At 38.4% G+C, this 25,065-nt stretch overlaps 1 long non-coding RNA gene across 1 annotated transcript in view; it reads right to left on the bottom strand.

Annotated features, from left to right (window-relative positions):
* Positions 1–25,065, bottom strand: part of LOC134756052 (uncharacterized) — a 297,991-nt gene that overhangs the window by 191,089 nt on the left and 81,837 nt on the right. The window lies entirely within an intron of this gene.

Raw genomic sequence — 25,065 nt, 5'->3', positions numbered from 1 at the left:
GACACTGGGTTAACGGGTCAACCCCGGGTTAGTGGGATGGTGCAAGTAGCGCTTAGCGTCCAGAAAGATGATTTCTGAATGCAAGCCAAGGAATTTAATATTAAGCTGGGATGAGCAATATGCCTACGTTTATAGACCTTGTGCTGACAGGTAACTAACTTACCCATAAAGGCGGTTAGGTACAGTCAACTGTAATTTCAGAGGCATTAAAATAATATAATGCAGAGTTTTATTTGAAACCAGTAACACAATTACCTAGGTAGGAGCACAGAATAAATAGAAGGTTCCTTCTAACTTCGGTTTTGTAGGAAGGAAACTTCCTTTGACTGCGGTTCAGGGTCGAACCATGATGTCCCTTTCTAATATATGGCACTGGCCTTTCGGCTATTTAGGGTTGTCAAAATTCAGGTCATTATCTTATCTGTGGTCGTGCACGCAAAGGGACGTCAAGTTGTGCCAACCCTAATAATTGCTCGGAGCAATGCTGAGCCGAATGGAGCAGAGTTTGCCCGAAGCGAGGAGTTTCGCATCCCTGCTTTAAATATTTCCCAAATTTTAGCAAAGGCATACTTTACCTAACCCTTCGTTACCTACTATACCTGGAAAATTACCTAAGTAGGTACTAGCTACGAGTGCCTATAGTTGTTCTAAGCCGACTTTGCATAAACTTTGAAGTGACAAAGTATGGCGGTGCCATTATAGACTTCATACTTTCATAGGAATTGGACGTTTATGGTTAACTATTAGGTACTCTGTCACTGCACAGGCTTGTGCAATGTAGGTATGCTTAGTCCGACCCAATAAAAAAAAAACTGGACAAGTGCAAGTCGGACTCGCCCACCGAGGGTTCCGTTTTGTTGTTATAGCGGCAACAGAAATACATCATCTGTGAAAATTTCAACTGTCTAGCTATCACGGTTCATGAGATACAGCCTGGTGACAAACGGACGGACGGACAGCGGAGTCTTAGTAATAGGGTCCCATTTTTACCCTTTAGGTACGGAACCCTAATAAAATTGAATATTATAAGACAATTATGTAGATTCCAGGCACGAAGCAGAATCTTTATTACATTTTCTCCGATGAAAGTATTTACGTACCTCCACTAAAAGAATCTTTCATGTATTTTTATCAAAAATAATCCGTAAATTCGGCGAAAACTGATTCTATCTATCAAGATGTACCTACTCATTGTCAAGACCTTATAAAAAATGGAAATGACCTTCCCCTACAATCTATATGAACAGTGATTGCTAAGCATGGATGGGCAGGAGTTATTTCTCGCATGGCGGTAGGGGGGTGGGGAGGGCACGTTTTCTCTCCAGCTGCGTTTGTCCCCCACTTTGCCCTTGCGTGGGTGCTTCGTTCACGTTGGGTAGTAAGGAGACGGACTTTATTGGTATTTATTCTAGAACTTTTAGCATGAAGTCGCCGCTAACAAATGAGATGAGTTGGAGAGTATATGTGACGTTTTCAACCAAAAGGTACCACTTTGTCGCTTGTCGATAAGGTTGATTTCGAATTGAAGCTATATGGAAATAGCGCCTTATTGACAACCGACAATAAGTACCCTTTTGGTTGAAAACGGCACATTTATATTAACTTAAAATGTGTTTTACGCACGACAACATTCATTCAGCGTAGGTATCCCAGCCGCTACCCTAACCTTTATATGGACAGAGAAAAGGAAACGCATAAAGAGGGTCAAAGGTGAGTATTTTGGCCTTGTTGAATGAATGGTTGTATATTATCTGTCAGTGTTGTTGGCAACCCTTTCAGCTGAAGAATCGGGCCCTTCTTGCCTGTCACACGCACGTTATTCCTCGGACCTCTTGTGCAGACTGTTGCTAGGTCATTCCAGAGGGTGAAAATCGAAATTTCGTTATCTGTCTCTCTGTCGTTCGAATATGCAAGAGTAATAGAGGGGCAGATAACGAAATTTAGATTTTCCTGGTAGGGCCTTAGAAGTCTGAGAACCCGTACCTACGTCATTTCAAATTTGTACGTAGGTATAGGTATATACCTACTCACCTAAACAACATATTCGACTCCATACTAGCGCAGCTCTTTCACGGCCCGTATTGACGTACAATACAATAATTACCTATGTCTATATGAACCCGCCTGGTATACCGTGAAATTAATGATGTGCCTACCAACGCTTCATACGTACCTATTAGTGTATCTACAAGTAATAATTAATTTAAAAATAAATTCGGAAACAACTTTATCAAGTATGATGGTGTAATATATATATATATAGGTACTTTTGGAAACTACCTACATTTCCAATTTATAAATGGTCAAGCTTAACCCTTATTTGCATGGTGATGGAAATGTCCATCATAACATTGTCCTATGAATTAAAACTTTTGGATGTGATTTATTTTTAAAACTGTCAACTTTCAACAACAGTACAGCTTGAAATGGAACCTATAGTTGTGAAAGAAAATATAAACAGAATTTTAACATTTCAAATTTGAATTCGCGGGTTCGCCGTTACGCGCCAATTACGAAGACGTTTGACTTTCAACCTGTATTCTGAAGGATTTTACTGCGAAGATATTGATTTACGCAGGATAGTAGATGTGTATCAGGTATGTAATTTGATATGTTACTTTTTGTGCATACATTTTCATATATAATTCTGTTTGTTTTATCTTTTTTTTATATTTTTCTCTTAATCTAGAGATCAACTAACATTATCCTGATTTATTTCACAAATAAAAAAAACATGCAAAGAAGGATTAAATAGAGTTAGACCAAGAAACGTGCAATGATTTAGATAGCAAACGCAGTGCGAGTTATTTATTTTATACGTCATAATTTCATAGAAGTTTGACGTTTAAAATACTTTTTTTATAACACGCACTGCATGTGCTATTAAAATCGTCGCAGACTTGTCTTGGTCTAATTCTAGCACAGGTATCATTGTCACACGACATACAAACCTCAGGCCAAGTTAAACAATTAGGTACCTAACTGAAAAGTACTAAACTGTCTTACCGCTCGTGGCGCTCATAACAACCGTAAGTGATATTGAAAAATCGGTTCGGACTTGAAATTTATTGAGCTTGAATACGTTATAAAAAAATATAGTATTGCGCTTTATTTGGGAACAACGTACAATAGCAACAAATATTAAATACAGTTAACTAATCGTTAAAATTAAAACTAAACTTATAATTAAAAAAATAGCTCCCTGTCGCCTTCATGCGTTTGGCAGCTTTATCTCTTTGGATGATCAGGCTTATATTCTCTGGCCGAGGTAACTGCCAGCCCTCTGGCCACCCTGAGGTATCTATCACTCACTCTATTAGTATTTGATTTTTGAGAAATTATTGTAACTTAGTAGTAAGACTACGTGAGAGACACAATAGGAACATATTTATTTCGTGTGAAAATATGTAAAATGTATGCATCGAAACAAATAGAAATATCTAGGTAAGTACCTACAAACTACAATCATTTTTTTGTTTCATATAACTGTATTTTTTTTTTTTATTTATTGATAATGGGAAACAAACAGCGAAAAATGACACATAGATAATTACACTGTAGCATCTCATACCTGGGTCCTAACTCCCAGTTCTTACTCCCACGGGCTGATGCTCTGGATTCTCCAATCGGCTATAATTCCTTAACGCTTTTGCCTTGTCTTCCTGTCTGATTCTCGTCTTCCAAATTACTCTCTGAAACTTTTGATTTAAAATGTTTTACTTTCTGGCTACCATTTCCAATTCTCCCTAAACTCCTTCTACCCTAATACGGCCCTGACCCGTCCGGTTACTTACCTTGCTGTTTTTCTAATCACTTCATGTTTTTATAATGATTTCAAAGCTAATCGACCTAAAATTCACTATAAATTTTCCTTGACATATTTGTTTCTTTGTTTTGACATAATCCGTCAAACTAATAATTTACTCTAAATTCCTTAGCATGAAGTTTAGGTCGTATAGTTTTCAATTAGTTTGTTCTAAATTTTACCTAAAAAATTGTTACTGGTGAACAAATATTTTCAAATATTTTCAAAATTAATAACGAAGTAAAGAAGAATTCTAGAAAATGTTATTGCTAGCTATATAAGCGGCCCAGCGGACATCTGAATTCAGTTTGCTTCTAGTTCCCAACAAAGGAACATCAGTTGTAAGGGTCCGTGCGGGGCCAAGCCAGGCCCCGCACCATCAAGAAACCCTCGATCGCGCTCATTAAAAGGTTACCTGTGTTCCTGGCGAAGTCTGGCGCTCTCTGCACGCCCCCAAGTCCGGTGGTGCTTTGCAGTTGCTCTAGCGGAGCGCCTCGTCTCCTAGGCGCGCGCTATCGGCGCGCCTCGCCTCAACAGGCGCGTGCTGTCACCGCGCCTCGCCCGCTATCGGCGCGCCTCGCCTCAACAGGCGCGTGTTGTCACTGCGCCTCGCCTCTTTGAAGAGCGTGCTTATCAGCGCGCCTTACCCAGCGCGCCTTACCGTGCGCGCGCTATCAGCGCGCCTTACCCAGCGAGCCTTACCGTGCGCGTGCTACCAGCGCGCCTTACTGTGCGCGTGCTGCCAGCACGCCTCACCTTTGCGCGTGCTATCTGCGCGCCTTACCTTTGCGCGTGCTATCTGCGTGCCTTACTCTTGCGCGTGCTATCTGCGCGCCTTACTGTGCGCGTGCTACCAGCGCGCCTCACCTTGCGCGTGCTATCTGCGCGCCTTACCTTTGCGCGTGCTATCTGCGCGCCTTACTGTGCGCGTGCTACCAGCGCGCCTCACCTTGCGCGTGCTATCAGCGCGCCTATCCGTGTGCGTGCTCCTGCCTTGCACGTGCTATTAGCGCGACTATAAACTTTATTTTATTCTTTTTGTAATTTAAACCATCTGTAGCGTGTCATATTTAGACAATAGCCGTTAAATAAAGAACCTACCCCTGTTATATCTATCTTTTCCTTTCTACCTCCTCACTCCCAGCTCCGTTACTCACTCCTCCAATATACGTGGAGGAGGGAGTAACGTGACAGTTTTGGCGCCCAACTTTTAAATTTACCGGCTTTCTTAACCCACTAAATTCTAAATTATAGACAGAATCCGTGTCTTTAAATCTTAAATAACTTTTCGGCCTCTTTCTGTTTAATTTTCTATTTCCTTAGTCAATATGGCACGTTTTTTTAGATTATCTTATTATAGCAATCAGACTAGATAGCTACTTTTTTTATCACTTTTATTTCTAATGATGTACTTTTTATAGGTCTTTAACTTTATAATAATTGTACTTCTTTTACTCTGCAGCTCAGCCCGTCCTCCTCCTCCCCTTTGTCCTTCTTCAAACTCGTTTTCATTCTTCATTAACTGCCATTTTCCATTTCTTTCATTTTGTGTGTGTGTCATCTGTAGATATTTCTTCATATTCTCGGGTGGCTTAATAAGCCAAGTGCCCTTCTTTTTCTTTTCTTCACCCTGCAGAGCGGTAGTCCAACTCTGAAGAAAAAAATAAGCCTTATGGTCAAACACTACTTTTTTTTACTCTACTGTGGTAGGTCTACCCCTACCACAACCTAGAAGTAGGCTCTACCCCTACTCTCTATTCTCGTCGGCTCTAAACCGACTAGAACTTGTACATAAACTTATCTTCGCGGAGCGGCTGACTACTCCCTTAAAATAAGCCTTAGGTCGTTCATTATTATCTTATTATCTTTTCCAGTGGAGCGGCTGACTACTCCCTTCTATAAAGAAGCCTCAGGTCATAGCGAGGACTTCTTAGGAGTGTGCGTCATAGAGCGTGAACCACATCCCCTTCCTTTGCCAGAGACTTATGAATGCGTGATTATGACAGGCGATGTATGAGTGCAGGGAAGTTCCTCGATCTATTCATCTTCTTCTCCATTATATCACTCATCCCCTCATTCCATTTATTCATCCCCATTAACGAGCTTGCTCTTTCTTTCTTCTGACTTACTGGCTTACCTACCTACTTACTTACTTACTTACCTGCTTACTTAACTACTTACTTCCTTTACTTTCCCCTAAAACTTAACTCTTCACAAAAAAAAAACTTTTCCGTTTAAGATTACGACAAAGTTTTTTTTTCCGTGGTTTTTGGGGTAATGTAGCATCTCATACCTGGGTCCTAACTCCCAGTTCTTACTCCCACGGGCTGATGCTCTGGATTCTCCAATCGGCTATAATTCCTTAACGCTTTTGCCTTGTCTTCCTGTCTGATTCTCGTCTTCCAAATTACTCTCTGAAACTTTTGATTTAAAATGTTTTACTTTCTGGCTACCATTTCCAATTCTCCCTAAACTCCTTCTACCCTAATACGGCCCTGACCCGTCCGGTTACTTACCTTGCTGTTTTTCTAATCACTTCATGTTTTTATAATGATTTCAAAGCTAATCGACCTAAAATTCACTATAAATTTTCCTTGACATATTTGTTTCTTTGTTTTGACATAATCCGTCAAACTAATAATTTACTCTAAATTCCTTAGCATGAAGTTTAGGTCGTATAGTTTTCAATTAGTTTGTTCTAAATTTTACCTAAAAAATTGTTACTGGTGAACAAATATTTTCAAATATTTTCAAAATTAATAACGAAGTAAAGAAGAATTCTAGAAAATGTTATTGCTAGCTATATAAGCGGCCCAGCGGACATCTGAATTCAGTTTGCTTCTAGTTCCCAACAAAGGAACATCAGTTGTAAGGGTCCGTGCGGGGCCAAGCCAGGCCCCGCACCATCAAGAAACCCTCGATCGCGCTCATTAAAAGGTTACCTGTGTTCCTGGCGAAGTCTGGCGCTCTCTGCACGCCCCCAAGTCCGGTGGTGCTTTGCAGTTGCTCTAGCGGAGCGCCTCGTCTCCTAGGCGCGCGCTATCGGCGCGCCTCGCCTCAACAGGCGCGTGCTGTCACCGCGCCTCGCCCGCTATCGGCGCGCCTCGCCTCAACAGGCGCGTGTTGTCACTGCGCCTCGCCTCTTTGAAGAGCGTGCTTATCAGCGCGCCTTACCCAGCGCGCCTTACCGTGCGCGCGCTATCAGCGCGCCTTACCCAGCGAGCCTTACCGTGCGCGTGCTACCAGCGCGCCTTACTGTGCGCGTGCTGCCAGCACGCCTCACCTTTGCGCGTGCTATCTGCGCGCCTTACCTTTGCGCGTGCTATCTGCGTGCCTTACTCTTGCGCGTGCTATCTGCGCGCCTTACTGTGCGCGTGCTACCAGCGCGCCTCACCTTGCGCGTGCTATCTGCGCGCCTTACCTTTGCGCGTGCTATCTGCGCGCCTTACTGTGCGCGTGCTACCAGCGCGCCTCACCTTGCGCGTGCTATCAGCGCGCCTATCCGTGTGCGTGCTCCTGCCTTGCACGTGCTATTAGCGCGACTATAAACTTTATTTTATTCTTTTTGTAATTTAAACCATCTGTAGCGTGTCATATTTAGACAATAGCCGTTAAATAAAGAACCTACCCCTGTTATATCTATCTTTTCCTTTCTACCTCCTCACTCCCAGCTCCGTTACTCACTCCTCCAATATACGTGGAGGAGGGAGTAACGTGACAACACTTAAATACATACATAAGCCAAAACAGTTTCCACTACTTAAATTAGATAATTAAACTAATAAGTACCTAAAGTAAGCACTTGTTTCATAATTATGTTTTAACCTTCACAAATTATAGTAATTTTAATATATTATTCACGTAACATAAATACTTTCAAGATGTCTGAACCGTCCAAACATCCTACATTTTCACGATATCAGACACTTGGGTGGCTCAAGAGGTTTGTTTACTTGAGACTATTCAGCCCAAGAATCAAGTAACAACTAGAGGCAACACATATTAAGAGTATATTGTATTGTTACACGGTTTTACAAAAGTAGCAGTGACGTCAGCGACGTCATAATGACTGTTTAAATAAACTTTATTCCTGTTCCACAACTATTGAAAAACATTTGGAGGCAAATTCGCCCTAGGTATTTAATTGATATTATGGTCGGACAAAAATAAAGACATACCTATATCTCTCCAGTATAAGAAACATGAATATACTACATAGGTAGGTAAAAAAATCTGTATTTTTTCCTGAAACGGCGCATGTTAGAGGGGAGAGGGGACACTATGCTGCTTACGTCTTTTAGTAATTTAGCAAAAGGAGGGAGAGTTAAGTGACACTGACGGATGGCACCCTTGACAGCACGCTCGAATTTTACGTTGTTCACTATGATGTATGTATCCTTAAATAACGGATATATTTTTACTCACAAAATCAGTTTTTGGCAAAAATATCAATTTTCCTACAAGCTTTTATCGCTAACTGTACGTTTCTTTCCACAGGCAACTATAAACTATTCAATAACTATTCAATACTCATCAAGATAATTCTAAAATCCCCAAACACAATTAGGTTGCGTGGCAGTGTAAAAACCCTCATTTTGTCTTAAGTTACTGTATATATGTTATATATGTATATATATGTTGCCGATACTTTCGGAAGCCTCGACCCGGACCGTTTTTAGAATAATAAAATAAAATATAATTCATTTATTCATGGTAAACTACATTTCATACAAACGTATTACAAAGAAAAAATATATTTAAAACATAAAGTATATAGTATATAAGTAGTTTTAGCGTGGGCCATCCTTTATTCTACCTAGAAATCGACGAGGAAGAGACTGTTTAGACAAAATCTTAATCTACGTATATAGTTAAAATCCTCATTTCTGAGAAACTGTTCTAAAATTATTAGTCTTTATTTCATACTGGTCACTAGAATTATCCTAGACACACCCACGGAAGCCTATAAATAGGCCTTACGCGATATAGTAAGCCTATTTAATGTATAACTCGTGCAATGTACTTGTAAGTGTTACAAGAGTGTTAGCTTACTGTGACACGGAACTATGAAAATAGGGTATTCTACATTTTTTTATGAATGATATCAGTCGATCAGGTTTGTTTTGAGGATCAAATGTCTGTATGGGACCCATTGTCTTAAAGCAATACAAAAGTCACGAATGATGGTCAGTCTGGCACCCGCACTTTACTGACGAAACGCTTTATACAAAATGACATTACATCGTGACGTCAGCATGTAACGACGCTATCGCTTAGAAGTTAAAAGCCGAGGAAAACAAGGAAATTGCGATTTTGTCGGTCAAATATTGCGTTTATGTATATTGTTGCCATATATATATATTTTTAATAAAATGTTAGGAATCGAATGGTACCATTATTTTTTTCCTATTTGGAAATTATTGTTTTTTTTTTTTACTTTGACGTCTTGTATTTATTTATTAAACCCGTATATTTTTTAAGCTTCCAATTTATTGTGGTAAATTGCTCATTTTCTATCTATTTAACTAGATTTAGTTACAAAATTTAACATGTGGAAAATACCCTATTAAGTTCATGTTATTGAAGTAAATGAAGTCGCATTTCTATTTCTAAAATCGCATAAAGTAATCCACAATACTCGAGTAGGATTACGGTGAACTAAGATTACTATTAAATGAATGTTTTATTTTTGAAACTGTCATTAATAAAATGGTAAATAGTTTTTTTTTAATGATTATTCAGAAGGAGCTTAGTTTTTAGTCATCATTTGACACTTAACAGACGGTGGAAAACAGAAATAGCAGAGATACTTACAACATTTTTTTTACTACTTGACTTGGCAGCGACAAAGTCTGGCGGAGCCACAATAAACATTTACCTATATTTTCATAGGAGTTTAATGTTTACCGTGTTGCCCTTCTACACTCTGATGCTTACCAATGGGGTTGGCAACTGTCAAAGGTTTGCAGAGATGGCGCCATCATAGCTTGCCCCTTTTTCTATGAGATTTGGTTTACAGAGCTGGCATCCAGGGCATTAAAAAATTGACACAATTCTAGGGATTGACAGGGCAAGCTATGCTGGCGCCATCTGCTAAACACTTCGACCGGCCAACCCCATTCGGCGTAGGTAGAGTTAGCTTATCGGACTCTATCAATTTCATAAAACAAATGAGACCTGTAGGCATAGACGTAGTATATACAAGTAGTTATAGACGCGCCACCGAGCGACCGCGGGAAAGAGAAAGAATGAAAATGAAAATGAAAAAATGAAAATGAAAATATTTTATTTCATTCATAAAATGTTACATTACAAGGTAGTAGGTTGGGACTTCCTTTTAAGTATATTATACCTGTATCAGGAAGCCCCGCTCCTCCGTAGCAACAAGTAATTTTTAGTTTAACAAAAGCAGAAAGAAAACTTAAGCTAATACAATTTTATCTACATTAAATGTGTATATGTGTGTGTGTGTGTGTGTGTGTGTGTGTGTGTGTGTGTGTGTGTGTGTGTGTGTGTGTGTGTGTGTGAGAGTGAGTGAGTGTGTATGTGTGTGTGTAGGTGTATGAGATCGTGTGAGTGCAGGTGGTGAGGTGATGTACTAATCGGCACTTCTTATATATAGGTACTGTAAAGCATAGAACTATGTATCGTACTTTTCTTACACAATAGGTATTTTCTTATACAATATTCATATAAAATTTGGGCAGCATAGGATTTTTTCTCTTTCACTCATAAATTTCGGTATTTCGCCATCGCCTCCTACCTATGATGCCACCCGGTCCCATTTTTTCTTTCCTCTTATAAGAATCGCAAAAAGACTATCTTTCTCTATCAAAGAGTGTCAGGCCCTTGCCTGTAGGTATATCTGGGGGCCTAGCCAAGATGCCAATTGTTTGCGCCGTAGCCAACAAAACGCTAATGTCTCTCTGTCGCACTTATATGGATCGAAGTGATAGAGAGAGAGACATTACCGTTTCCTAAATTAAAATATTTTAGAGTAAACCTAAATTAAAATATTTCAGAGTAAAAACTTACCGTATTCATGACAGGTCATCAATTTTCTCCAACTTAAGGATGATAGAAGAATTTGACAGGAGAATTTAACTTTTTATTATACCTCTAGACTTTTTCTTCAAGTTCAATTTAAGATACCATCATCGTAATAGTACTGGTATTGTTTTTTAGAAACCTATTAAGGATGACTCACGTTAGACCGGGCCGTGACCGGGCCGGAGCTTCCGGCGCTTCGTTTTCTATGGAAAGCATCACGTGATCACCTGTCATGTCATAGAAAAGTAAGCGCCGGAAGCTCCGGCCCGGTCTAACGTGAGTCATGCTTTAATTGTGTCCCAAAACAACAATATAAAGTTAGAAAATACCTAAGTTTTTTAGGAAAGCTTCAAGCTTGTTAACATATTTTACTTCTGAAAAACATGAAAACCCGACCATAGGTCGACCAGACCTCAAAAACGTTTTTTCCTTAGACTGTATCCATCTATTACGGAGTTATATCTATCTTTGCTGAACAGACACACCTGAATGAAAAAAAATACAGTTAATTTTGGACCATAGTTAGGCCTAGCTTTGGACTATAGTTGGGAGGTATTACCTAAAGAAGTTTTTGACCCGGCTGAAATAAATGAATGCAGACGCGATAATGCTCCTGTGAATGTGCCGTGTTCACGACACTCAAATTTTATACACAAAAAAAAACCGGCCAAGTGCGAGTCGGACTCGCGCACCGAGGATTCCGTACTTTTTTTAGTATTTGTTTTTATAGCGGCAACAGAAATACATCATCTGTGAAAATTTCAACTAGCTAGCTATTACGGTTTATGAGATACAGCCTGGTGACAGACAGACGGACAGCGGAGTCTTAGTAATAGGGTCCTGTTTTTACCCTTTGGGTACGGAACCCTAAAAATAGCTCTCCATTATAGCTTTACTAACTCCGGGGTATTAAACGCATTGCGTGCACGAGTGTTGCGTTGCGGCGGCCTTATTGGATTAGGTGTGAACTACAGTTGCATAGACGATTTATAAAATGAACATTGTGTAACCTTTACCGCATTAAGCGCCATTATCTACGGTGTTGTTATGGCAGCGTCGGCTATTATATTATCGGCTCGGTTATTGTATTTAGTAGTAGTAGTAGTAAAACTCTTTATTGTACAAAAATAAAAATAAAACAAGAGAAAAACGCATCATTCGTATTTAATTCTGGACCAAATCGTAACTATTTTGATATCTTTTTATTTACCTATACAATTCATTTAGGTCCTTTTGCATGTCTTCTGTCTCTATTAGCCAATAAAGAACTTATTACTGATTCATTAGATAAGAAGAAAGCATATTTCATCTTGCGATATGGGTATTCGTTATATTAACGCGTCGTGTGCGTAGAAAGTGATCACCTGAACCCTTTAGAACAGCATTTCCCAAACTATGGGTCGCGATCCATTGGTGGGTCGCGAACGAATACTGAGTGGGCCCTGAAGATTTGAGCGTTACCAATAATATTTTATGCCCCCTTTTTAAGAATTTGGTAGTTTTTGTTAGGTGGGTCGGCCCCAGTCAACTTTGGGAACCACTGCTTTAGCGTCTTTTGACCGTCAGCGCCTTATCAGCCCTATGGAAAATGGCGTCGCTGCGCAGTTGCGCCAACGTTGCGTCGAGCAGCAGCCATAGAGTTGACTAGACGCCAACACTTGGGAGACGATAGTGTGGGATATCCCTTATAATATGTAATCGCAAATAATTAGCAACGTGCATGATTTTTTAAAAGATGTCAATCGATTTAGCTTGCCTTGTAATTGAAATGCTTGTAATAAACACTATCTATTGTACCCCAAAAGCTACAAAAATTGCGAAAATAAAGGTGCACCCCTGGTAAAAGTGCTCATACAAAAAGCGCACGGCCTATGACGTCATTGTCCTATTTCGATTTAAGCTCATGAGCTAAAAGACATGTCTTTTAAGGTTATTTCGATTTTCCACTCATACCTACTCGTAGTTCCAAAGATCTGCACAATTTTACTTCATTAGTTATTGTTGTCTAACTATATTTTATCCCTACTAATAATATTACTAATGCGAAAGTAACTTCTGTCTGTCAGTATGTTGTTACCTTTTCGTGCATAAATCAGTTAAACCGCTGAACTGATTTAGATGGGTATGGAGATTGGAGACAGTTTGGCCCGGGGAAGGACATAGGGTAGTATATATCAATGATTATTATCATCATTTCACGCAGACGAAATATCTCAATAATCCACTGTATTATCTAAATCAAGGTTATTATTTATATGGACCATTTTCAGGGTGTATTCTATTTATTCATACCAATCTTTTCCATCCAAACATGTTACATAATACGCCCACGCGTAATAAAATGTTATACTCTAAATGTACTATTGAATCATGGAAGTAGTAGGTAAGCACACCTGGAAAGCTTTCCTCGGAAATCATGACTAATGTACATTAGTACCTGAAGACGGGTCATTTTGTAGGAATACCAATTATAATCTCAGCAACCAACTAACAAAGTTTCAGAAAATAAAGGTAATTTTTTATTTCTATTATTATCTATAGTTATAAATCTAAAGATTTGCCTTAGATTATTTTGTACTTATTACTAGTAACATTTAACTGAATTCAATCATAAAAAGTAAAATAATTTGGAATAAAAATTGTTTACCAAACGTTACAATTAACTACCTTCTAAGTACAATTTGTTTTTAATGGCGATCATTAGGTAAGTATTAATTTATAATTTTTTAATACTTTTTGTTACCTTCACTTGTAACTTGTAAGTCTTGTAACTAACGATTGAATGAATTTAAGTGTTTAGGTAAAGCTTGCAAGATTTTAATTTACATCTAGCTCATATAATTGATTCACAAGTCCAAAATATTGGCGTAATAAAAGCGTGTGTAAAATGTTTCATTAAGTAATTCAGTTTTACTATTCATAGGAACCAGAATCAATAAGTGGGATCGATCGTAAATTTAGGAGGTGCAAGCACGTTCTGCTCCCCGTAGGTTACGCATATAAGCGTAGATGTTAAGTAAGACGCGATTCCAGTATAATATCAAAAACGTGTTAAGATAGTCATCCTAACCAAATTTCCCCATGGGACAAACCAATTTGTGAAAAAAAAAACTATTGTAGGTACTGTGAGCGTCAAATACTTTGTAGCAACCAAAGTAGTCAAGGAATTCGGTACACCATATATTTAGTATGGTGTACCGAACTATTTCGCCAATTTGACTGCTACAGAATATTTGACGCTGAGTGTACCTATAGTTTAAGGGCGCAAAGTAGACGAAACGTATGGGGTATTGTTAGGGTTCTGTACCCAAAGGGTGAAAACGGGACCCTATTCCTAAGACTCCGCTGTCCGTCTGTCTGTCGTGAACCGTGATGGCGAGACAGTTAAAATTTTCACAGATTATGTAATTCTGTTGCCGCTACAACAATAAATACTAAAAAGTACGTAACCCTCGGTGGGCGAGTCCGACTCGCACTTGTCCGGTTTTTTTTTTCACGATCATATAGGTTCCATGGAAAACCTTGTTCAGTGTGACCATTTACTTAATGCATTTTTGACATTTGGGATCACGACCCCAAAATCACCAGTTGTTCAGTGTATATTAGTTAAATTTTCATAATTACGGCTACCATGCACTTTCCAGTAATACGTAGCAACTATTCCACGGCAAATATAATTCACAAGGTCTTTTATGAAGCTTCAGTCTCACAACTGATGTATCGGTTCATTACCAAACTGTCAGCTCCAGAGCAAACAATCTCCTGGCCAGATCTTTGGCGTTACGTTTTCGGACGTATTTTTGATCCTGAGATATAGGATTCTAATTTATCAATTTGTTATGGTTTTGATCTTATACGTACTTGAAGAACGCTGTCGCTGATTGGTGCACACGAAATTCAGTGAGTCATATTATTAGACATATGAAGAGATGCAAACTGCAGCCCTCGGTCTGAGAGCGGAAGGCAGCGCAGCGACCCGAGTGGCGGAGCCTCATTCACGATCGATTCACCGATTTCGAGACTGAACGCCGCAGTGAGCTCGACAGGAAACGAGATGAGCTTAAGGCTCGGCCACCAATCTCGATTCCCTTCAACTATGTAGGTGGTGCGCTGACGTGCCCAAAATGCGCTCGAGTATTTAGCAAGAAGATAGGGTACGTGAGCCACCTAAGGGCGCACCAGAGAGCGGATCAGCTACACGCTAATAACGCGAATTAAAAATTGCCTACTCCAGAGCACACAGTCGCTGTGGTCGAAATCGGTCAGGAGAGCATCATCATTATCATCATCATTATTAGTCATTTCGCTCGCATTTATTGGTGCGCGTGAGATACCTAATTGTTCGTCAAGGTCAGAACAAGATCAAAACCGTGACAAATTCTTAAATCAGAATGGTTATAAAGATGGTTTTGTCACGGCTGTAGATTCCGGTGACGGTGTGTCCCGTGTGGGAGAATATAATTCGATATCATATACCTTTTTTTCTCGGTGTATTCGGAAGGACTGCTAGCTGCGCAGCTGATAGGATACGTTGCTAATCTTTTGTTGAAGGAAAATATAGTTACCTACCTAAATAAAAATTCAGTCATATAATATTTACTAAATACAAATAAGTCGGTACAGAACTGTATATAAATATATAACAAATGGCTGGTTTAAGGATGACTCACGTTAGACCGGGCCATGTCCGGTCCGGAGCTTCCGGCGCTTCGTTTTCTATGGAAAGCATCACGTGATCACCTGTCATGTCATAGAAAAGTAAGCGCCGGAAGCTCCGGCTCGGACACGGCCCGGTCTAACGTGAGTCATCCTTTAAGGTTATAAATTGAATGAAGATGACAGTGTCACCGTATCCAAGCTACATGGGTACGTTGACGCGGTGGCCAAATTACAGGTATACTAAATACGGCCCTGTAGAATTAAAGATATTTGGACAGTAATTTTTGATACGTCTTTTTACCTACGTTAATAGCTAATGATTTAATGAAGGAAGTTATTTCCGCAGGATAAAGCTACAACCTCATTAGTGATTTCTTCCTACACTCCAGTTTAAACTGGCTTGACGTACGTCCAATAGCTCAAAAAGAAAAACGACGTAACTGCTATCAAAGTTTACATAAATACGGCTTTTCTCCATATGGAAATTGGTTTGACGTCACGTGCCGTCGGGTATGGGCCAAGGGAAATAATTTATTTGAAGTCCTTGAATAATTGATAAAATTGATTTAACGGCAATTAAAGTTATGTGGGGTAACGGTAAGGCAAAAGGGTAAAATACATTCTTTTTCCGCCGTATTATATATGGTTCCTCGTATATATTTTTTGCAGTTTCAATAATTTTCACCATTCGATGTGGCTAAATATATCGTAATTAACACACATTTGAAACCATAGAAATAAGGATATATTTCGATATATTTGACCACATAGGTAGTCGCTATATATATTTGATGCTATCTGTGCGGTTATTACCTTATCATTGTCATAGTTGTCAACGTAACAGCGACAGTGTCTAACTCACAGACCTAAAATTTATGCTTACACAGTCTAACTCATTCATTCGGTCAGTTTAAAAAAGTGACTGTCATTTTATCACATAGAAAACGCCATATATTATTCGCCTGCTTATAGTTATTTACATTAGTGATGTTTTTTAACACGCGTATTGCTATACTTACCAGGAGGTATTCACTAGCCCATTACCTACGGGGACTTTGAACACCCAGTCACCGTTCGATACGGGCATGTATTGGCGAGAGTCAGCGATTTGACATAATTTCACTTACTTGTAACTTTTGAAGTACTACAGCTACGAGTACGTGCTTGAAATTTCACACACACACTAAGTATAATATGGTTAGTTAATAACTAATCACTTAAAATAATACTATTTATTTATTATTTATTTTTATATTTCTTATTTCACACTTAATATTAATCACTAAGAAATTGAAGATTTTTAAGTTACTATTAGCGAATTTCTCAAGGTTAAGTTTTAAAGTATTAGTTTATTATATATGTGACACAGCTAAATACTTAAATGATGATAATTATTGAAATATTGCAAAAAATCAATTACTTAAAATGTTGCATAGAAACAAATCTCTGCTACTGACGAAAAATAGTAATGTGCGCATATCGATACAACTGTCGATATTTCTGTAAGTACGGGATAGAAGCTCAGCAAGTTATGTTTTTAGTTAAAAAAAATATTATATTCCAATTTTGTAACTATTTGGACAAAGAAAATTCAAAAAACTAAAAATAACATTCAAAACACCCACACGTCTCACTCACTCACTCTATAACAAGTCGATGAAATATAAAACAACACTAGGACGGCCATATTGAGTTCAATTATTTGCGCTTCTGTAGTACGGGTGTCAACCCCAGTTGACAGCTAAAAAGCGGTAATTTTAAAAATATGTTTATGTCAGAGCCATCTACCGAAACATTATGATATTTTTTTATTTGCACCTATATTAATCCCAATGCATAATGTGACCGCTATTACCAAGACACAAGGTCTCGTTTTGATTTAAAAAATATTGAACAAGAACATATCTTCGATCAACTATAGTTGACACCTGTACTGCAGCGGTGTTGCCTTCCTGGCAACTCTGGTTGACACCCGTAGGTAAAGGGCTAGACACTAAAGTGATACCAAGATAAGTCTGCGACGATTTTGTTAGCACACGCAGTGCAAGTGTTATTTTAAACGTGAAACTTCTATAAAATTATGACGTATAAACAACACTTGCACTGCGTATGCTATCAAAATCGTTGCCCTTTTTTCTAATTTCAGCTAAATACGGAATAAAATATTTTGAATTATTAAAGGGGCTTCTAAACGGGCCATATTTTCACTGCAATATGTGGCCGGCCACATATTGCAGTGAAAATATGGGCCGTAGATAGTTCACTAGGTATCTATAGCTCGCTTTAGCTTCTTACTCAAGCCCTTATTAACCAGCTACCGTTGTTACAAAACAATTATTCAACATACGAACGCAAGAATGTCTAATAAGGATTACTAGAACGAATGCAACTGATTTAAATTCATACGAAGACCTTAACCAGTGGTAATACGGCGTGTTTTAGAAAAAAGCAAAATAACCGGTAGCCTATAATTAATTTGTCATGATTAATGTTTTATGTGGGTGCAAAGTAACATGGTACGTATGGTAAATTAGCTAACTTAAATATGTATGGACTTGTTCTTTTGTCTTAGTTTTTATATGTTTTTTTTTATCGTATTTGTATACTAGTCCAGGGTACGAGTATGATTGACCGAAGAGGTCATGTCATAGGACTAGAATGACGCTTACGCTTAAATCTAAATTAAAGTGTGCAAAAGGGAAGCCATTACTTATATGAATATTTCATGATTGCGAAAGAGGCAGACAACAATGTAAAAAATATGACCACTTAAGCTTCAATCTTCATAGCTGCCTGAAAGTACCAAAACGACCTGACTGAAAAATACGAACCACTGTATTCAGGAGATACGGTGGGTGATTATATCTTTAAATATACTACTACATAATTTTAAAGAAAAAAAACTGACTTCCATGTTCCAATTTTCTGATAGCAGTTAGGTTCTGTGAGGATCGCAGTTCAACCCTAATCTAACCCACTTTTCTAGTATCATTTCCGGGTCTGGGTTCGAATCCGGGTCCTGGAACGGGTCATCTGTGCCCGGTGTGAATACACCAAACTGGCGGTTCTGGGCTAGAATCTTGGTCAGGATAACTTGTCGATGAGCACGAACATTTTGCTCCTGGTTTAGTTTAGGCGATTGATAAACCTAGTAGGTAGGTACGTACGGCGAAAGTAAAACTACCCAACTAAAATCCAAAAACTTACAATTATGGTACAAAACTAACTTGAATCTTTGTTCACGCGGGAATATTATTCGAATATCGCAGTTCTAAAGCAAAATGGCGAGTCTTCAGCTGCGTAGAGAACAAAAAAGGCCAAATATTTGTGTTTAAATTGTTAAATAATGTATAATGCATATGTGCATTTATGAAGGAAATAAAAAATAAGATCAAACTGACAATATCAATTTATAAGTTTGAAGCCACCTGAATACTCAGTGCTAAACATACATCCGAGGCTAGCGTGTTTAATAAATGAACCCCCAGTTATAAACTGGACGCGGAAAAAAATGGACGCGGCTAGCGTCCTAAACACCACACCACCCGACCACGCCTCATGGCACGACGGGGTGCTCTAGTAGTCAGGACGTTAGCCTAGGCCACCGAGTAGCTTGGTCACTTTTTCTGTAGTATATATATGAAATCTATTTCAGTTTATTATATATAAATATAGTAGTAATTTGATTTGTACTTAAAAACACAAATCAAAAAATATTCAATAAAAATTATTTGACTTGTTCCTTGAATGCCCAGTTGTTACAAAGTTGTAAAGTCCCATAAATGTAGACGACATTTCATTCAACAAAGTTTCTAATATTTCTGCGGTTTCTTTCGGACTTTCATTGAGTTTCAGTCTCGTAATGTTGTTCCACAATATTAATAAATATCACATTTTTTTAGAAAAGATTATTTCTTCTGTACACTTATTTTCAAAATAATAATGAAACTTTTTCACGTTATTAAGTTTTTCGTCACTGCTTTCGTCAGGAGTGTTCAAAATGGTTTTGCCAGTCAATTTAAAGATCCAATGAAAGAACCAATGTACGATTTTGTACTGCATGCTTTGCCTTTCCTTTGGGTGCGGAGGCTAAGGAGTTTGTGTGGGAATTGGGTCGGCGACTGAAAGATAGGGGTTGCGAGCCTCGTTTCGGATCGTACCTGGTCCAACAGATTTCCTTCGCAATTCAACGGGGCAACGATGTCAGTGTCATGGGGACCATAGCCTAGTTTAATCTAGTGGTTAAGATTGACAAAGCCTGTTGCGGATTACATCATTTATCATCATCATATCATATATCATCAGATGAAGCCTGTACCTAATTTGCTTTTATGTCGACTTGACGAAGCCTACGTTGCTGATCACGAACTATGGATGGAGTTTCTATCAAAAGATTAGTTACCTAAACAATTTTCTGTAGGTCACTAAACTAAGTACTTTATTATGTAATTTTATTTCGAAAGAAGATTTTTCTTGTGGTTTTTATTCCACGAGTTGACAGATAGCAAGGCAAGGTATATATATATATATACCTGATGATAAAACTGTGACTTCATTACAAGCCGGTTTCAACTATTCATCGCTCAGCCTCGAGTTGTGAATGTGTGCGTGTCACGCATAGGTACTTACACACGTGAAAATTGGCGTGTTATGAAATCACAGTTTTGTTTTAATAGTGACTTTACCTCTGCATATCCTTCAACTCTTAAACTACCTTTAAGAGAGGGCGTAGAGCCACGAAATTATTAGGAAGCAAAAGACATGTGAGGCCGCGCGAAACTTGAGATCTCACACGGGTTTTTACCTTTTAAAATTTTGCTCGTCAGATCCATCGGCTAGGTCAATAGAGTGAGACCAAGATAAGTCTGCAACGATCTTGATAGCACACGCAGTGCAAGTGTTATTGAAATTATGACGTATAAATAACACTTGCACTGCGTGTGCTATCAACAGACTTATCTTGGACTAATTCTAGAAATTTTATACTAAAATTATAAGTTTTTTTATATACCTTAAACCTTTTAGGGTTTTGGTTGGTGTTTGCCCGTGTAAATATAGTTTCTAATTCTACTACTACTCTATACTAATTCAATGAAAAACTACAATTTTGCGTAAGCCCTCTTTAAAATTTAATGAACAGTATTAGTCAATAATATATTTTTTATATAGTAGGGTTATTAACACATATTAATCATATTAATAACGGGTCACACGTATTTTAAGTCGAAAACGCTCGACATGTTTCACTTCGTACCGAGTAGCGTCATCAGGAGCTTGCGTCGACGGTGACGGACCGGCGCAGACTGCGGGCCGCAGCCCTCCGCGCCCGATGACTCGGCGCGGGCGCCGGTGGCGGCAGGGGGGGGGGCGAGAAACTACCCTCGTTTACGGCATTATTGACAAATGATGGGTTGCACACAACACTCACTACGTCATTCGCTAATGGTTCGTCCACACTGTCCACCGCCGTAGTACCCAAAACAGTTTTCCAGCTCGGAGGCACTGACCAACCACAATCACGATTAAAATTCGGATGACGACTAATTTCGTTAGCCTCCCGTACTTTTCGCTGAATCACAAACTTTTCTTTCGCCAGCACGGTTACCTTATCGAAACGTATATAGTGAGTCTAATCCGAATCCAATACGTGTTCCGTCACCGCAGAACCCCGGCTAATATGTCTGTGTCTCACGGAAGTTTTGTTATTAAAATTATTAACACATGTTGAATTTTATAACTAAATCTAGTTAAATAATAAAATAAAAATAAAAAAGTAAAAAATTGATTCTAGTTAAATAGTTAGAAAATTAGCAATTTATCACAATAAATAGAAAATTTAATAAAAATATTGCAATAATAAAAAAAAACAAGCCCTCAAAGTTTCAAAATGCAAGTTTTTTTAAACATTCAAAAAGGAAAAAAAAATAATGGTACCATTGGAATCCTTACATTTTATTTAAAACACAATATTTTACCGACACAATCGCTGCCCGCTTCACTCCTATCCTGGCCCAGCTGAGGACCTGGATGCCCTGACACCCGACGTGGTTACCCGGCTTAACAACCTCAAAGCTGTACTCTGATTGCCTAAACATGCATGCCATACGATTAAATAAAAAACCGACACAATCGCAAAAACCTACCTGATCGACTGATACCATTTATAAAACAATGTCAACTAACGTTTGTATTGTCAGTGGTGAATAATAATAGCAATTAGCAGCATAATTATAATGATCGACAACTCGTTTCCGTATTCTATAAATAAAAACTCTAATTATGTTAGAGGTGACGGTGATTCTTGTTTAACAAGAAGGTGTATTCTGATTGTTATAACAGGTTTTGCATTTGATCTGGATTTGTTATGAATATGATCTGTCAGTGTCAAAGTGACCTTTCCTCAACCAGAAACTTTTGACACTAACAGACCATTAGCCATAACAAATTATTACAATCTTAATACGCCTCAAGGATATATGTGACGTTCCACGACGAAAGGTACCTTATGGCGGTCGGCGCTTACGTCGCGTAGTACCGCATTAATATTGGGTCGCCGCTCATAATTGCGTAAGCGCCGACCGCCATAAGGTACCTTTCGTCGTGGAATGTCACATATAATGGATGAGACCGATTTCATTTCATGAAATGTGTGTAAAAATGTTCAATTTTATGTCAGTAATGTGAAACATTTACAACTTCACACCCTTCTTAAGAGCCCCCGGAAAGCTCGGTTCTCCATACAAACGTAGTTAAGCTCTCATTTTAAAACGACTAGCTAGATTGCTCTGAAACTTTGTACTTACAATAGGATAAGGTAATTAGTTTATGCAGCTTCAGATACCATAGTTTAAGTTTACGGCGAATTTAAGTTTTTCATACAAAACTTGTTTTTGCTCTATTTCTGTTGTATATATTGTTGTATGTATTGTTTTATAAACTGGAGCTATATAAACTAATTTTAGACCTAGATATACCTCATGTCATTGTGTGCAAAGTTTCATTACAATTAAACAAGTAGTTTTAAAATGAGAGCGGAACTACTTTTGTATGGGAAGGTGCAATTCGGCCGAGCTTGCCGGGGACTTAACAAAGCTTTGCAAAACTAACGTAACATTACGTACACAAAATAACGGCAATACTATGTAGATTGTAGATGGCACGGAAAATAGTTATTTGTGCAACAAGAGAGGAAAGTTGGTTTTTCATGCGAGTGTTGATTTTGAGTCCCGAGTAAGCGAAAGATTCTATAATTGAATCACGAGCGAAGCGAGTGATTCTAAGTTAGAATCTTGAGCGTAGCGAGGGACTCAAAAACACGAGATGTAAAATAACTTTACTCTCGCGTGACACATACAACTTTTCACCTCAGTAGTGAGAACATATTATAGGTAAAAAAAATTCAACATCAAGTAAAGTTAACCACCTTTATTTACATTCATGAATGAAATGAAAGCTTCTAGAAATATCAATTGCAAAAACACGTGAATCAAAAAATTAAAAGTTAAACGTACAATTATTACAGTTCTGTAAATTAAAAGTAACAGTTTTGTTAGGAACAGTGATGGTTGTGTTCGCGACTTGACTATTTGTAACCGATGATTGCGATTGTGATGGAAGAATAGTAAAGGTAGGCGACTTGGGACGGTTTTCAATATTCATATCTCTGGAAGTACCAGGACGTGACCACGGGTCTGAGCGCTGGTTCAAGTCAGTATTCGTGTCTCTGGAAGTACCCGGACGAGATCACGGGTCTGAGGGCTGATTCAAGTCAGTATTCATGTCTCTCGATGTACCAGGACGAGACCACGGGTCTGAGGGCTGGTTCAAGTGTATGGTTTCAACTATACGTTTACTGATTTTACTCTTATTCTCTATTGAATCTTCGATGTAGCCCTCTGCAACCGTATTCGACCGCCATCCGCCGTGGCGTTTTAATGTGGTTAGGTCGGCGCCTGAATCTGCTAAAAGCGTGGCAGACGTTCGCCTAAAGCAATGTCCGGTGTAGAGCTGCGGCTCTTGTAATTTTAAATAACTGGCAATTTCTCTCGAGTCCTGCCTATTTTGTTAATTCCCATAGGCTGTCTAAAACATGTGCCATTGCGATACTGCAAGAAAAATCGATCTGTTTTCGTGTTAGGAGGGCGTAATGTTTTGTACTTCTCGACAACATGTGCATATTCCTTACGAATAACAAAGGACCTGTCAATGTTTGTCTTCGTATTTGGTAAGTTTATTAATAGCAATTCATCTGAGTGTTTTTCAACGGCATTCACAGTCAAATTTAAAAGTTCGCTTGTGCGGCACGCTCCGTTTATTCCTATAATGAGGATGACCTGCAATAAAAATACGAAATATGAGTATTTAAAACCTAAACGTGACAATTGTTTAGTGAATTAGGTACATTAAATACGGCACTGTTAATTTAGATATTGTGCAACAAATACTATAATTAGTTACAGATTACAGATCACACTTACTTTTGCAGCGAGAAAAGAGCAGTCCGGGGCTTCATTTAAAAATGATTCGATGTTTGAGGCCGTAAAAACCTTGGATTTTTTCGATTTATGGCCTACTGAAGTCCTTTTCAAGAATGAAATGAGCTTTGGATATTTGTCAATGTGGATATTTTTCTTTGTTGTTAAAGTTGCTTTTAACATTGAGTATATACCCCACATTGTTGATGGTTGTTTCGTCTGCGATAGCTCAATGAAATAGGACAGAAGTACTGTTTCTGAGCAGGTGTTGGCACTCTTTTGTTGCCTCCAATTGTTAAATAAATCATAGGCTTTTAGATATCTCTCGCGCGATTTTGCCGGGAGGAAATTTAACTCGGCTTCCTTTACTGTTCTTTTTAACTCCTCTGGAGTCAAAATATTGTCATCTTCACTGGAATCACTCATATTTTTCGCTTTATTTTAATATTATTCAACACTAAATACTTAATATGTATTACCAAACAAGAAAAGAAGAATTAAAAAATAATGAAATGGCGCTAACGCAATTTTTTTTTAGGTAGCGTTCAGAAACCGCACTCGTGGCGTGGTATACGTGCACAGAAATAACAATTATTAAGACTAGAATTATTCATTTACGTGTTTTATCCGCAAGTGCACTGGCTTCATTACTAAACATTATGTTTAAATATTTTTAATTTTAAAAATACATTTAAAACTATTTCTTAAAAATTATAATATTTAGTTAATTTGCGAGTTTTCGAACGTGTTACTTGTTAGCGGTGTTTAGGGCGTCTACTATGAAATTTGAATGTCGAACTATGAATCGACCTATTTCTGTCACTTTCTGTTTTCTTAACGAATAGAAAGGGATAGCGAATGAAGTTCAAATATGTGTTTCGAATTTGTAATAGACTCCGAAGTATGAAGTGGCAGTTCATGGCCTTCACTAAATTAAAAAGCTACATTGTTTCACTCCCTGGAGTGAGGAAAGTCGCACTTTCCTCACTCCCTGGAGTGAGAAAAGTAGGCTTGTTCGAGCTGCTGAGGTGAAAAAAATCTTTCAGCACTTAAAAGCGCGAAGCTGCCAACTCTAAT

Source organism: Cydia strobilella, chromosome 3 (genome assembly GCF_947568885.1).
Source record: "Cydia strobilella chromosome 3, ilCydStro3.1, whole genome shotgun sequence".
Classification (NCBI taxonomy): Eukaryota; Metazoa; Arthropoda; class Insecta; order Lepidoptera; family Tortricidae; genus Cydia; species Cydia strobilella.
Note: the sequence above shows the minus strand (reverse complement) of the source record. Positions and strands in the feature narration are given on the sequence as shown.